Source organism: Bombina bombina, chromosome 4 (genome assembly GCF_027579735.1).
Source record: "Bombina bombina isolate aBomBom1 chromosome 4, aBomBom1.pri, whole genome shotgun sequence".
NCBI classification, from domain to species: Eukaryota; Metazoa; Chordata; class Amphibia; order Anura; family Bombinatoridae; genus Bombina; species Bombina bombina.
The window spans coordinates 1,169,040,714-1,169,056,282 of NC_069502.1; the positions used below are offsets into that span (position 1 = coordinate 1,169,040,714).

The 15,569-nt window shown below is 37.6% G+C and overlaps 1 protein-coding gene across 1 annotated transcript in view; it reads left to right on the forward strand.

The window, feature by feature from the left end:
- The first annotated feature begins 6,888 nt into the window (after positions 1–6,888).
- The window catches only part of LOC128658136 (calpain-13-like), a 281,469-nt gene continuing 272,788 nt past the window's right edge, over positions 6,889–15,569 (forward strand). Inside the window, exon 1 of the mRNA XM_053712636.1 lies at positions 6,889–6,974. The gene's annotated coding sequence lies outside the window, so the exon portion shown is untranslated. The remainder of the gene's footprint in view (positions 6,975–15,569) is intronic.

Here is a 15,569-nt window from a genome sequence, read left to right on the forward strand (position 1 = left end):
GCTGAGTGGTCACACACTGGTCATCAATGGGACTACCAATCCACCATCCTTTTCCCTTGGGAGAGCTCCACCATCTGCAGATGAGCATATAGCTGAAGATGTCCTACAAGCACCAGCAGATGAAGATGTCCCACAAGCACATGAAGATGTCCCACAAGCACCAGCAGATGCAGCTGAAGTTGTTCTTCAAGCACATGCAGATGCAGCTGAAGTTGTTCCTCAAGCACATGCAGATGCAGCTGAAGTTGTTCCTCAAGCACATGCAGATGCAGCTGAACCTGCACCTCAAGCACCTAGAAGCCCTGCTGCTCAAGAGCCTGTGGATGCATTGTATTCTCCCCTGGGTGAGGAATACATTGCACTGCAGAGGAGGCTCATAACAAGCTGCGAGAGCAGACAAAGAGGCCAAGAGAGGTTTCACAGGAGCCAAGAGAGGTTTCAAAGGAGCCAAGAGAGGTTACACAGGAGCCAAGAGAGGTTACACAAGCGTAGCATAGAGCTGCAGAGGGGCATGGCAGCATCATTAAATGGAATTGTTCAAAACCAGTTGCAGATGATGCAAATTCTGTCTGATATGCAGATGCAAATGGACAATAGATGGCGGGAACAAAATCAACTCTTGGGTGTGTTGGTTGAGCAGGACACTGCCTCCAGCCTATCATCTGTGGCCAGCACTCCAGCAGAATCATCTGAATCTTCCCAAACCAGGAGAACAAGGCAATCCACTACAGTCACCTCAGCCCCCTCATCCAAGAAGCCTAAAAAGAAATAAATATTCTTATAGTTCACCATAAATCTTGTCCTCTGTTATTTACCATATAATTGTCATCCACATCCATGTGAGGGGTATCTTAGTACACTAATATTGTTTAAACATATAATAAGGCCTGTGTGGAAATGGGCCCAAAAAGGTAATATTATCATGTTTATCACATATTCATGTTCTATAAACCACATCATATAGTTGTGTATGAAGGGTACATATAGTAATATTCACTTCTTAGATGTAAATCAAGGTTTCTCACATCCAATAGAAATTGACACATGGGCAGGGATAGGCACGAGGCAAGGCTGTGGCGGACATTTTCTAAAGTAAAGACCTTTAGTGAAGGACACCTTGCCTATCCCTGCACATGGGTATATATATCTAAATAATAATGTATTTACAGAAGGTGTGAACAGAATGTATAAACATCCATTCTCATTCTTCTTAATGATAGTCAATAAATCATAGTGACCTAAACATGAATTAAATTAATGAGATATTTTCAGTAATTAGGGTGGTTAAGGGAAGGGGGTGGGATGTAGTAGTTTCACTTACATGCAGTGGAACTCCGCAGTATGTAATTCAATGACCAGCTGCAGCAGGGGCAGCAGCAGGGGCAGCACCATGACCAGGGACATCAGCAGCAACTATAGAATCAGCATGTATAGACGGAACAGGGGCTTGTAGGGCTTCCAGCACCCCTTGTGCCCCATGATGCACCCCTTGTGCCCCATGATGCTGCCTCTCTATGAAAAGCAGGAAAACATGGTGGCTAATGAGGATGTGCATTGGCGGGTTTTTTAGACTTCCTGTTGAGAGGTTGTGCTGTTTGTGATTGGTTTGACACACTTGCAGGGGCAGGAATAATAAATTCTTGGAAGAGGTTTAACTGTTTGAGATCAAGCTGCTGATATGTATGTTGTTGAGCGTGCATTTGTTAGGCCTTCAGAGAGTTACATTGGTTTATAAGTCAGTGCAAGGGTTCCTGCGCCTGCAATTTGTGGCAAGATGAGAATGGAGTAGATTTTCTGAATTCTGCACGCGTAAGTCCTTGCGCTGTATATTGGATACCAAATTGCGCATGTTTTCTATGTCAGTCTATGGGTAAAAAAAATACGGGTGAAGGCAGATATATATACGTGCGTAACTTGTATGCTACACCGTATATGTGATACCAAACCCGCGCAAAAAAAACGTTGTCGCTGGCTTTTGAGGGTGACGCTGCATATCGGATGGGGCCCTTAATCCTTATCTGCTCTGAACTCATTAAGTTGAGTAGGAATGCAGCAATCATTTACCCTGCTACACTGACAATTCAAACCAAAGATAGGGTTAGATTACTTACTTCTTGCAAAGAAGCTAGGGAATCCTGGGTAATGGTGGTTGAGATTCTACTGTTTAAGGAATAGATTATATAGGCATGGATTCAATGAAAAATGGTTTTGGTTTTGTGGTAATTTTAATCAAGCTAAATCGGAGGATGAGATATGTAATGTTACAAGCCAAACATAATAAGGCTGCATCTACTCAGAATATTACAACATTTTAGCCTGCCAGATTACACCTATTTTAACAAAATTGTTAAAGGTTTGGGATTTAATAGCCCTTTAGATTGCCTAAACGTCTTAAACTACAATTTAATTTTTCACAAGGTGATCCTAATTTTATCCCAAGTTAGGAGTCAGAAGTTTTTAAATTCTGGGCACAAAACTACACTTACTCAATTATTTTCAATACTTATCAAAATAAGTATTTTACTGAATTGTAAAGTTTGTTTTATATTCCAATGTACTTGGGTTTGCCTGTTTTCAAGCAAGGCATTTTTGATAGAATGATGTATTCAGAGCAAAGATTAGCCTGAGAATATATATACATGTATTTTTTACATATTGTAACTTAGGTTTCTTTTTCAGCAAAGGCCAATTAGGGACATTTATTAATGGCTTACTAGAATGTGCAACCAATGACTATGTGGGATACAGCTGTGATGCACTTTCACTTTTAACAAGAATTTGGGAAACCCACAATATTCAGAATTAAATTACAAGAAAAGGACACAAAATAAATAAGGAAAGTACATTGCAAAGCTGTTTTGCTACATATAATTAAACATTTTATATTAATATTTTAGTGTTTAATGTCTGTTAAGTGAGAATTTGCTCTGGGAGATGAAATGGGAGATAAAATAATTATTAGAGGGGTTATGGCAGTTAAAAACGCCTCCACTTCCATGACATTTTGAGAATCTCATGTTAAAATGTTGCATTTGGTCTATCTAACTCTGAAACTGTTATCTAAATGATCTAGCTTTCATATACACAGCGTTAAATGTAGTGTTTTGGAAGTAAATTTGCTTCATTTCTTTTATTTTTGTTTTAAAAGCAGAAGATTCTGGGGTAAAATTTTGGTCTGGTTATCAAAGAATAAAGAGAATGAAGCAAATTTGATAAAAGGAGTGTATTGGAACTAGTTGTTTACATTTGTATGTTCTATCCACACAGAATTAAATTAACATTTAAAACAAATGTTTTAATCACAAAAAGGGTTTCTGTCCTTTTGGCATCTAAAATGTTAACATTTAGGGGTCGATTTAGCAAAGGCTTTGCAAGCCTTTCGACCCACTACGGCTGCAGGTTCTCACAAGAGAACCTGCATGCCGTATTTAACAATACGAGATTCAAGTCCAACCGGGGAGATTGACAGCTCATGATTGGCTGTGCGCGGGCAGGGGGCGGGATTGCACGCGAGCACAAAATAGCGCATGTGTGCAATGCTGAATTCCGCCACGGGAATTCAGACCGTCAGAGGTCAGCTGCAGTGGACAGGGGGCATGTGTGCGCCCCTGTCTGCCTAAGCTTGATAAATCACCCCCTTAGTCTAAGGTCCCAGGGCTATAAATGATAACTTTAGCAACAGATAAATGTGTAAGATAAGGAGATCTACCAGACAAGTCTTTTGCTATGCAAACTGTCTCATCCTTACTAGACCTGAGACTTTTCTTTACAAGGCCTGGAGGCTTAAAAAACAGAAGGCTGTCAGCCCTTGTATTAATTATATGTAATTATATGTGAAATAGCAATGCAGGAAAAAGGATTTGAGCCGATTTAAAAAAAAAAAAAAAAAAAAAAAAGGAATTGCCTTTCCATGTCATTGCCTTATAAGGTTACCATAGGATCCAAAAAAATATATGTATCACCATATTAAATTGTATTTGAAAGTGCAGCTGTTAAACATGATTAAAATATATTTTGGATTCGTCTATAAAAAAAAAAATCAAAGGGATACTAAACCCAAATATTTTATTTCATGATTCAGATAGAGCATACACTTTTAAGCAACTTTATAATTTACTCCCATTATCAATGTGTCCTCATTCTCTTGCTATCTTTATTTAAAAAAAGCAGGAATGTAAGCTTAAAGGGACAATATACACTCATTTTCATATAACTGCATGTAATAGACACTACTATAAAGAATAAGATGCACAGATACTGATATAAAAATCCAGTATAAAATGGTTTAAAAACTTACTTAGAAGCTCTCAGTTTAGCTCTGTTGAAAAGGCAGCTGGAACACCCACTGTAAGTGAGAAATAAGACACTCCCCCTCCCCCTTCTTTTGTATATGAAAAGACCCTTTACACAAACAGAAGCAAGCTGGAGTAAATATACGTTGGTATTGTCCTAAAACTTTGGGGCTTGGTTAGGAGTCTGAAAATCAGAGCAATGTTATTTAAAAATAAGCAAAACTATACATTTAAAAAATTTACACTTTATGGGTTATATAAATAGATAATCTACAAAACATTTATGCAAAGAAAAATAAAGTGTATAATGTCCGTTTAAGAACTGGTACCTAACTATAGTCACCGGCTCCTAACCTTACATTTCTGCTTTTTCAAATAAAGATAGCAAAGGAACAAAGAAATATTAATAGAAGTAAATTAGAAAGTTGCTTAAAATTGCATGCTCTATCGGAATCATGAAAGAAAAAAAATGGGTTTAGTGTCCCTTTAAGTAAAAAGCGATTTAAAGTGATACTGAGAAGCTGTTGGATTGTGTGTATCTGAGTCCTGGGACTCATTACTCTTTGGCTGATAAAGACGGCTCCATCATAAGAAAAAGGGGGTTTGTTCAGCACAGGATCATTGTTTAAAAACGCACAAAATGCACTGCTGTGTACATTCTGAAACATTTCCTTTTAAATAGAAGACAAAAATATTGAGTACCATGTGCCCTTAAAGGTACATAAAACCCACATTTTTTTTTCTTTCAAAACTAAAAAAAAAAACGAAATTGTTTTGTTTTATTGGTATCCTTTGTTGAAAAACCTACCTAGGTAGGCTAAGGAGCTGCTGATTGGTGTTTGCACATATATGTCTCATGTTATTGGCTCACCTGGTGTTCAACTAGCTCCCGGTAGTGCATTGCTGTTAATTCAAAAAATGATACCAAGAGAATTAAGAAAATGAGGTATTAGAAGTATATTGAGAAGTTGTTTAAAATTGTATTATCTGAATCATGAAAGAAAATAAAACACAAAGTTTCTATTTCAAAATGTGTTAGCATTGGGGAATGTATCTTCTTGCCACAGTAACATTCCCACAATTATTTGATTACTGTTTACTTTGTAATTCTATACTGTGCACATCTGCCGTGTAGTCTTTATACATTGTATCCTTTTATTGCACTACTTGGGAATTGTAGTATTACACATGTTTTATAATATTGAATGCAGGTGCAGCAGTTTGTTTTTTATATATTACACTTAAGGGACAGTCTACACTTTATTGTTTAAAAAGATAGATAACGCCTTTAATACCCATTCCCCAGCTTTGCATAACCAACATGGTTATATTAATATACTTTATAAAATGTAAACCTCTATATTTCTGCCTGTTTCCAGGCCACTACAGACAGCCTCTTAGCACATGCTTTTTTATTAGTTTTTCACAACAAGAGACTGCTAGTTCATGTTGGCCATATAGATAACATTGTGCTCACGCCCATGGAGTTGTTTCAGAGTTAGCACAACACAGCACCAATTGGCTAAAATGCTAAACAATAGATAATAAATAAAAAGTCATGTGATCAGTGGGCTGTCAGAAGATGCTTATATACTAGGTAAAAAATATATTAATATAACCATGCTGGTTATGCAAAACTGGGGAATGGGTAATAAAGGGATTATCTATCTTTTAAAACAATAAAAATTCTAGTGTAGACTGTCCCTTAAAGAGACACTGAACCCAAACATTTTCTTTCATGATTCAGGTAGAGGATACAATTTTAAACAACATTCCAATTTACTTTTATTATCTACTTTGCTTCATTCTTTAAATATCCTTTGCTGAAGAAATAGCAATGCACATGGGTGAGCCAATCACATGAGGCATCTATGCACATTCACCAATCAGCAGCTACTAAGCCTATATATCTATATATGCTTTTCAGCAAAGTATATCAAGAGAATTAAGCAAAATAGTTAATAGAAGTATTAGAAAGTTGTTTAAATTTGCATATTCTTTCTAAATCATGAAAGAAAAAATGTGGGTTTCATGTCCCTTTAAGGTTTATATATTTCATAGCAATCCCTATATATATAGCAGCCTATAAATATACCCTGCACTTTGTACATTGCCCTGTGCAGTCATTATAGATAATCGCTGCCAGATTTTTGACTTGTGTAATACTTTATGAATTATTCTGTAATGTATTCTGTAATTCACTAATGAATCTGATGTTTGCAGAAGGCTTTATCCTACACAGTGGGCATTTTTAATAAATATTCTCATATGGGTTAGGGAACTTCTCTGGTGTTGCAATTATACAATAAATACAGTCTTTAGTGAGTTTGTAACTCACTACTAAGTGTCCAGCCCTGCATGTTCCTTCCTAGTTGACGTATTCCCATGTGAAACATGAGAAGTGAGCACACCTTATTTGCATGAGAATAGGAAACACACAGAGACAAGTTTACACCTACAGAGCTCAGGTGAGCTTTCTCCTACACAGAGATTGTCACTACCACAGGCGTAAATACCTCAGGGAACCGTTTAACTTCTAAAATTATACACAGAATAATTAGTAAAGCAAGAAACTGTTTAACTAAGGTGTGAGCTCGAAAGGATGAAAGTAGGGAACATATAAGACATTTATCTTTGATTCACCTGCAAGTCGTCTCCATCTGATTCCTCAACCCTTGACAGGTACAGTACATATCTTGTTTCTGTAGATGGTTTACGGTAGTGGGTATATGGTTTCCATGTGTAACTAATCTAATGTATATATTTCATACAGGTGACACAAATATATCCAGTAATGTTAAGGCCTAATACCAAAGTTGAAGATGTTGTGGTAAATTCATGAAGTCTTTTCCAGTCTACTCACTTTCTATGTTATTTTGTTAATCCAGTTCACTAAATATAACCAATTTCTCTTTATCTTCAGAGAATAACCTACATAAGGAAATGGGGAGACTGGATAAGCTGTATAGAATAATATATCTCAATCATACTGTGCTTGGGAATCCTTTATTATTTAATTTATGCTATGTGATATGTGAATATGGCAACTATGGTAATTATTGCTTGCTAATTTCTTGCTAGTAAAATAAGAATCAGTAGTAATCTACAGTCACAATGTGTCTATGTATGCAGTTTATAAGCAGTGATGTTTCACTGACAACAGTATATGACAAAATGAAACTTAGAATAAGGATGTTTATTTATTTCTCTGTTATTTAGATTAAGTTTTTTTTTAGTTTCAAATAACATTCTTAAATCAAGATTAAATGTTTTGCAATAATTTTTAGCTATTGATTTTCCTGATATCTCTGTAAATCATAGTTGTGTTATTTATTTATTTGTTTCACAAAATAAAATTCAAGTCTCCGTGTATTTTAAATCTGTTGTATACAAAAAAATGGGACCCATTGCAATCCTTTTCAAGATGATTTATCTATAAAAAGTCTCATATAATGTAATAGTGAATGTTGTTGAAAAATCCTTAGATTAACGTTTTTAAAGGATTGTAAAAGACCCCATATGTAGTAAAGTTGTGTCCATTGAAAATTCTTGGGGGGTAGAAAGGTCAAAAATATAATTACATTAATAAAATATTTCTAGCAAAAATGATTACTGTTTTTCAGCGGCATATGCAAATACGCTGTGAGAGCCTATGCACCAGTATTTTAACACCATACCATGTCACAGATTCTGCAGTGGCTTGTATGACACAGATAAAATTTTCACAGGCACAATACAAATCACCACTCTCTGAGCTTGACGACTGGTGAATATGTTTGCATGCCGCTGTAAAACACTAATTACTTTTAGTAGAAAGCTGCGTCGTTAATGGCAGTATATTCCAAAAAATCTTCTATTTAAAGGGACAGCATACACCAATTTTCATATGACTGCATGTAATAGACACTACTAAAAAGATGAATATGCCAAACACCCATGCAAATTTCAATTGAGATGACCCATGTGAACCCATAAGGGTCTTTCTTTTAGACGATTACTGCAGGCTGGATATAATTATTTTGCTTTTTTTATTTATTTTTTTTGCTGCAAAGAATGTTTTTTTGTCGATATATGACAACATGTCTTTATCGTTAGCATCTTAAAGGGATTGGAAAGTGAAAACTAAACTTTCAAGATAGAGACAGAGTATAATATTAATAAAGATACCAGTTTACTTCTATTATCAAATTAACTTGTCTTTTGGTTTCCTTTGTTGAAAACTAGCTGCTTTCCATGAGAGAATACTGAAATAAGCTTGGGAGAGGGACTGTACACATCTTTAGCATTACAATATGTGTAGCAATGTAATGCAAGTGTATACAGATCTCATGTATAGGAGCTATTTTGGATTTTTTTTTTTTTATTGTACACTATATGAATCATGGAAACTAAATATTGACTTCCATGTTCCTTTAGGTAGACCTCCCCCAATAACTAGACAGATAAAACAGGATTTCCAAGCTGTGTTTAGATAACATCTTAAAACACAATGAGAGTGGTACTTAATGGAAATGTAGTGATTGTTATCAGCACAGCCTCATTTGAGAATGTGTTGTGAAATCAACCCAGAAAACAACAGATGCATGTTTATACTTTAACAATTATAAGCTGTGCTGGCTTGTTTTCTATAGACTCCCCCACACTGGCTTTTTGTGTATATTGGTATCTATGAGATTACTCAATATAGTTAGTTACTAGCGAGGTGATATTTGGTTGTAGTCTAAGAGCTGTTGCCTAGATCTTTACACGGATTGTTTAATTCATTTTTGTATTTCTGTGCTTGAAATTTTCTGTGTCTACAAATGTCTTCTTTTGACCTTTTCACCAGCGTACAATTTGTGCCGTTAGTGTGGAACTTTAAAACGCAGATCTGTTGTTGGTAACTCTGTTATGGTTTGTGATATAACCTGCAGCACTGTTTGTTGACTTAGTTAGTTGTTATAATTGATGATTATTATATTGTTTAAATGTCCCTGTAGCAATTAGTTGTGGTTTGTGTATGATTAAACATTTGTCATTAATTAATTAGCCAACAGTTGCATTGTGATGGTTCTAAAATAATAGCAACAACTATTAATTTCTATGAAACAATATACAACCCCAATTCCAACCAAAGTTGGGACCCTTATGGAAAATGCAAAACAAAAAAAAGTGTAATTTGAAAATTCAATTCACCCTGTACTATATTGAAAACAAATTATTTAATGTTTAATTTTGTGAATTTAATGTATTTTTTTAAAATATACACTCATTTCAAATCTAATGACTGCAATACGTTCCAAAAAAGTTGGGACAGTCAACTGTTTACCACTGTACAACATCACCTTTTCTTTTAATAACACTTATTAAGCGTTTGGGCACTGAAGACACCAGTTGGTTAAGTTTAACAAGCAGAATTTCCCCTATTCATCCATTATGCATGTCTTTAGCTGCGCAACTGTACAGAGCCATTGTTGCCTTATTTTGTGCTTCATAATGCGCCACACATTTCCAATTGGAGACAGTTCAGGACTGCTGGTCTGCCATGCTAGCACCCACACTCGCTTGTAATTTGGGCAGAATGTGGTTTGGCTTGTCCTGCTGGAAAGTGCAGGGACTTCCCTGGAAAAGACGAGGACTGGATGGCAGCATATGTTGCTCCAAAATATATACATATCTTTCTGCATTAATGGTGCCCTCACAGATGTGCATGGGCACTGAAACACCCCATGCCATATCAGATGCTGGCTTTTGGACCTGACGCTGATAACAGCTTGGATGGTCCTTTTCCTCTTTCCCCCGGAGAACACAAAGCACAATTCCACTGTGCTACTGTCCATCTCAGGTGACACCAAGCCCAGAGAAGTCTGCGGCACTTCTGGACAGTGTTGATGTATGGCTTCTCCTTTGCATAGCAAAGCCTTAACTTGCATCTGTGGAAAAGGTTTACTAAAGTATTCCTGAGTCCATGTCAGGATATCCATTACAGACTCATGATGTTTTTCTAGACAGTGATGTCTGATGGATCGGAGATCACGCTCATTCAGAAGTGGTGTTCAATCTTGCCCTTTACGCACCGAGATTTGACCGGATTTCTTAAATCTTTTAATTATATTGTGTACTGTAGAAGGTGAAATGCCCAAAAGCCTAATGATTTGTCTTTAGGGAATGTTATTCTCAAAGTGTTGGATTATTCGCTGACGCTTTTGTTGGCAGATTGGCGAGCCTCAACCCATCCTTGCTCTTGAAGGACTAGGCCTTTTTTGGAGGCTTCTTATATACTATGATTACACGATTTGATTACACTATTGCCTCACCTGTTTCACATCACCTTCTTATTTCAATTTGTCACATCTCTAATAGTCCTAAATTGCCCCAGTCACAATATTTTTGGAACTTGTTGCAGTCATCAGATTTGAAAAGAGTGTATATTTTAAAAAAATAGATTAAATTCACAAAGTAAGACGTCAAATAATGTGTTAATAATATGTTTTCAATATAGTACAGTGTGAAATTAATTTCCAAATGACTTTTTGTTTGATTTTTTGCATTTTCCATACTGTCCCAACTTTTTCGGAATTGGGGTTGTAGGTACATGTGTTTTACGGTGTACTGGGGTTCTTATACTTTTGCTCAGTCCTCTATCACAATAAAATATTATCTTGGACTGGCCCCCAAATGTAAATAACTGTTCCCAACCAGGCCCAGGTAGCCTGCACCACTGCCACACATGACCCTACCATTGCAATTATTCCTTAAAAGGGACAGTGTACATTAATTTTTATATAACTGCATGTAACAGACACTACTATAAAGATGATTATGCACAGATACTGATCTAAAAATCCAGTATAAAACCTTTTAAAAACTTACTTAGAAGCTCCTAGTTTAGCACTGTTGATGAGGTTAGGCTCCCCCCCTCCTTCCCTGTATATGAAAAGACAGATAACATAAACAGGAGCCAGCAGCAGTCTGTAAACGCGTGTATACATCTGACACTGTAGGGCTTGGTTAGGAGTCTGAAAATCAGCACAATGTTATTAAATAATAAGCAAAACTATACATTTTTATAAAAACACTCTTAGATGAGCTATATACATGGATTATCTACAAAACAATTATGCAAAGAAAAATCTAGTGTACAATGTCCCTTTAAAGCTACATATACTTCTCCCCCATGACTTCTTACCAATATAACACAAAACTCCCCAGATGGACTACGTGCAAACACCTAAGAGTCACCCTTACTCAACACCTCATTTTGTATATAAATCCTGTATATATCATCTTTTACTTTTTCTTTAAAACATTACAGTCTGGTTATTATCCATCCGGTTTATTTTATTGGCTACCTTAATAAAGTCGAAGCTGAAAGCATTTTCCACACAAAAAAAAGAAATTCCAAAACACAGGGTCACAGAGGGTAGCAGAATCAGGAGAAATGTGAGAAAGCATTTTTTTTTCAGAAAAGGGTGGTGGATTAATGGTATAAATTTCCAATTGAGGTGGTAAACAAAAGGACTATAAAATAATTCAAAAATGCTTGGGACATTCATAAGGCTCAGGATGAAGCAACATGTAATATGGGTAGACATCTCTCTTAAACTCACCTTACTTTTGTACTCATGAACTTTACCTATTCCTAAACACTCTCTCTCTCCCCTGCAACTCGTCTCATTACTGCAAATCTATATCTCATCTCATGTCACTCTCCATCTTGCTTTTACTAACTGCTGGTGACATCTCCTCTAATCCTGGTCCTCAACACTTACTAGCCGTGCACATCCATGTGTACCGTTCCATAGACTCAGAAAACAAAACTCTGCAAACCTTACTCACATTCCTCTAGCATCTAAAGCCACTACCCCTTTCACTTGTGCATTTTGGAACTCTCGCTCTGTTTGCAACAAGCTCACTTCTATACATGCCCTCTTTATCGCCTGCTCCCTCAACCTTCTGGCCCTAACAGAAACCTGTCTCTCTCCAATAGACACAGCATCCACTGCTGCTCTGTCACATGGGGGTCTCCACTTCAGCCATACTCCTAGGTCTGGTAATAGACAAGGAGGTGGTGTAGGTATTTTACTTTCCTCTCGTTGCACCTATCAACAAATACAACCCATCTCTTCCCTCACATTTTCCTCATTCGAAACCCACATGAGTCAGTTATTCTCTCCCCTCTCTATATGTGTTGCAGTCATACACCGACCCCCTGGCTCCTCAACCCAATTTCTATATCACTTGGCTGCCTGGCTACCTTACTTCCTTTCCTCAGACACCCCTGCCCTCATTCTTGGTGACTTCAACATCCCTCTTGACAATCCCACTGCCTCCTCTGCAAAACAACTTCTGCAACTAACTTCCTCTTTCAGTTTGTCACAATGGACTGATTTTCCCAATCACAAAGATGGTCACTCCCTTGACCTGATCTTTAGCTATCGATGCACTATCTCAAACTTCACAAACTGAAGTATACCAGTCCTGAGGGAGAGGTTGAAGATGTGTATGAGTATAGGGGTAAGGGTAGAAGAAAGGGCAGGGAGTAGCTGTGAGGGGACGGGGTTGAGGGGACAGTTAGTGAAGTGAGAGGATAGTATAAGGGCAGAAACTTTATCCTCTAACAGGGGCAAAAGAGATAAATTTATGGCTATATGGGTTTTGGATGATAGCGAGGTTTTGAGGGTGTTTGAGACCAGTAGCATATTGAGAGCTGATTTAATTTCTGATGGAGTCTATTTTGTTATTGAAGTAGCTGGCAAAATCTTGAGATGAGAGAGAAGTTGTAGTAGGAGGTGGGTTGGGTGGAGAAGAGTATTGAACATGGAGAACAGTTGTTTTGGATTTGAAGAAAGAGTATAAATAAGAGTGGCGAAGTAATGTTGCTTATATAGATTAAGGGCAGAATAGTAAGAGTTCAAGATGAACTTGTAGTGAAAAAAGTCAGCTTAACTTCGAGATTTTCTCCAGTGTCGCTCAGCAGTACAGGAACATCTGCATAGGTACTGTTTCAGAGGAGTATGCCAGGGCTGAGGATGAGTGTATGATTGCCAAGCTATGGTAGGTGGGGCTAGATTGTCAAAGGGTGGAGTTATAGTGGCAGATAGATTAATCAGGGCAGGAAAAGGAGGTGATGGAAGAGAGGAGAGGTTCGAGAGAGTTAGCGAGCTGTTTCTGATCTAATGACTTGATGCTTCTGTGAAGTTTGGTCTGAGGGGTAGAAGGAGGGAGAGTTGTAGGAGGGATGGGATGTTACAAGTGAGGAGATGATGGTCCGAAAGAGGAAAAGGGGAGTTTGTAAAGTCTAAGATAGTGCATCGATAGCTGAAAATCAGATCAAGGAAGTGACCATCTTTGTGAGTGAGAGAGTCAGTCCATTCAGACAGGCCAAAAGAGTAAGTGAGTTGCAGAAGTTGTTTTGCAGAGGAGTCAGTGGGGTTGTCAACAGGGAGGTTGAAGTCGCCAAGAATGAGGGCAGGGGTGTCTGAGGAAAGGAAATAAGGTAGCCAGGCAGCAAAGTGATATAGAAATAAAGTTGATGAGCCAGGGGGGCGGTATATGAATGCAACATGTATAGAGAGGGGAGAGAATAAGCAAAATATGTGTGTTTTGAATAAAGAAAATGTGAGGGAAGAAAAGGGCTGTATTTGTTGAAAGGTGCAACAAGAGGAAAGTAAAATACCAACACCACCTCCTTGTCTATTATCAGACCTTGGAGTGTGGCTGAAGTGAAGACCCCCATGTGACAGTGCAGCAGAGGAAGCAGTGTCTAAAAGAGAGAGCCAGGTTTCTGTGAGAGCAAGAAGATTTAGAGAGTGGGAGATAAAGAGGTCAAAGATAGAAGTGAGCTTGTTGCAAACAGAGCGAGAGTTCCAGAGTGCACAAGTGAAGGGGGTGGAGGCTTTAGATGCAAGAGGAATGGGAATAAGGTTACCAGAGTTTTGTTTTTGAAGTCTATTGAAAGGTACACATGGGGGTGCAAGACTAGAAAGTTGTGGGTCACCAGGATTAGGAGAGATGTCACCAGCAGCTAGTATGAACAAGAGGGAGAGTGACATGAGATGAGATGTAGATTTGCAGTAATGAGACTGTTTATGGGATGAGGTGCGAGGGGGAGAGAAAGTCTTTAAGAATATGTGAAGTTCATGAATTCAAAAGTAAGGTGAGGCTAAGAGAGATGGGCTAATGAGCAGTGCAGATGGTGAGGGGGGGAGGAGTAATTGAGTAAAGTAGTTTGTTGTAGAGACTAAAGGTGGCAAAAAGGAATATAAAAATATTGAGCATTTTTACAAAATAGTCAAACAGGGGATAAAACACAGAATTACAACAGAACTTGCCTTGTCCCTTGTTCAATCCTTGTAGTATAGTATAATTCTTTTGCCCAATTCTTAGTGTCTCACTTATAAATGTTTAAGAGATGTGAACAGATGATGCAGGGCCGGTGCTACACTTGCCATGCACTAATTCAGCCACCAATCTTTGTCAAACTATGACAGTTTTTTGGCCACACAGGCGAAGATACATTTTGCCGCCCCCCCACCCAATTACATTACATAGCATTCCATTGTTAGTATTTGGCAGACTGTTATAGAGGTGTGCTAACAGGCCTACAGATAAATATTTTATCTATCATTATAGAGAAAATAATTCCCCATTTGGGTGTTTATATGAGTGGGTGCATGTGTGTGTGTCAGTGTGTGAATACTGTATGTATGTGTGTGTGTGTGTGTGTGTGTGTGTGTGTGTGTGTGTATGTGGCTATGGGAGTATGTCTGACTATGTTTACATATGTGAATATATGTGTGTGTGGGTGGGTACATGTGTAAGGGTGCATGTGTATGTATATGCGTGAGTGTATGCGTGTTTGTTTGTAGTGTGTGAATGTTCATGTGTGTGTATGTATGTGTGTGTGTGGGTGCATGTGTGTTAATCAGTGTGTGAGTAGTGAATGTATCTGTCTGTGCATGCGTGTCTGTCTAGCTGTACATTGTACATGTGTCTGTGTGTGTGTGTAAATGTGTGTGTGCATGTTTGTAGTCTGTGAATGTGTGTGTGTGTGTATGTGTTTTAGTGTATGTATGTGTGTGTACATATAGTAGTGATAACTACTATTTTTTTCAAATGTGGTATTGCATACATAACTTATAAAACAACTTAGTCTGTATGGTGAAACCTCAAATTACAGGCTGCAGGTATTGTAACCAGACTATAGTGATAAAATAAAGCAGACCACAGGGTAGTGGTTAAAATACATTCAGAGATAATTTATTGAATTATTTCTATGCTACATCATCTTCCACT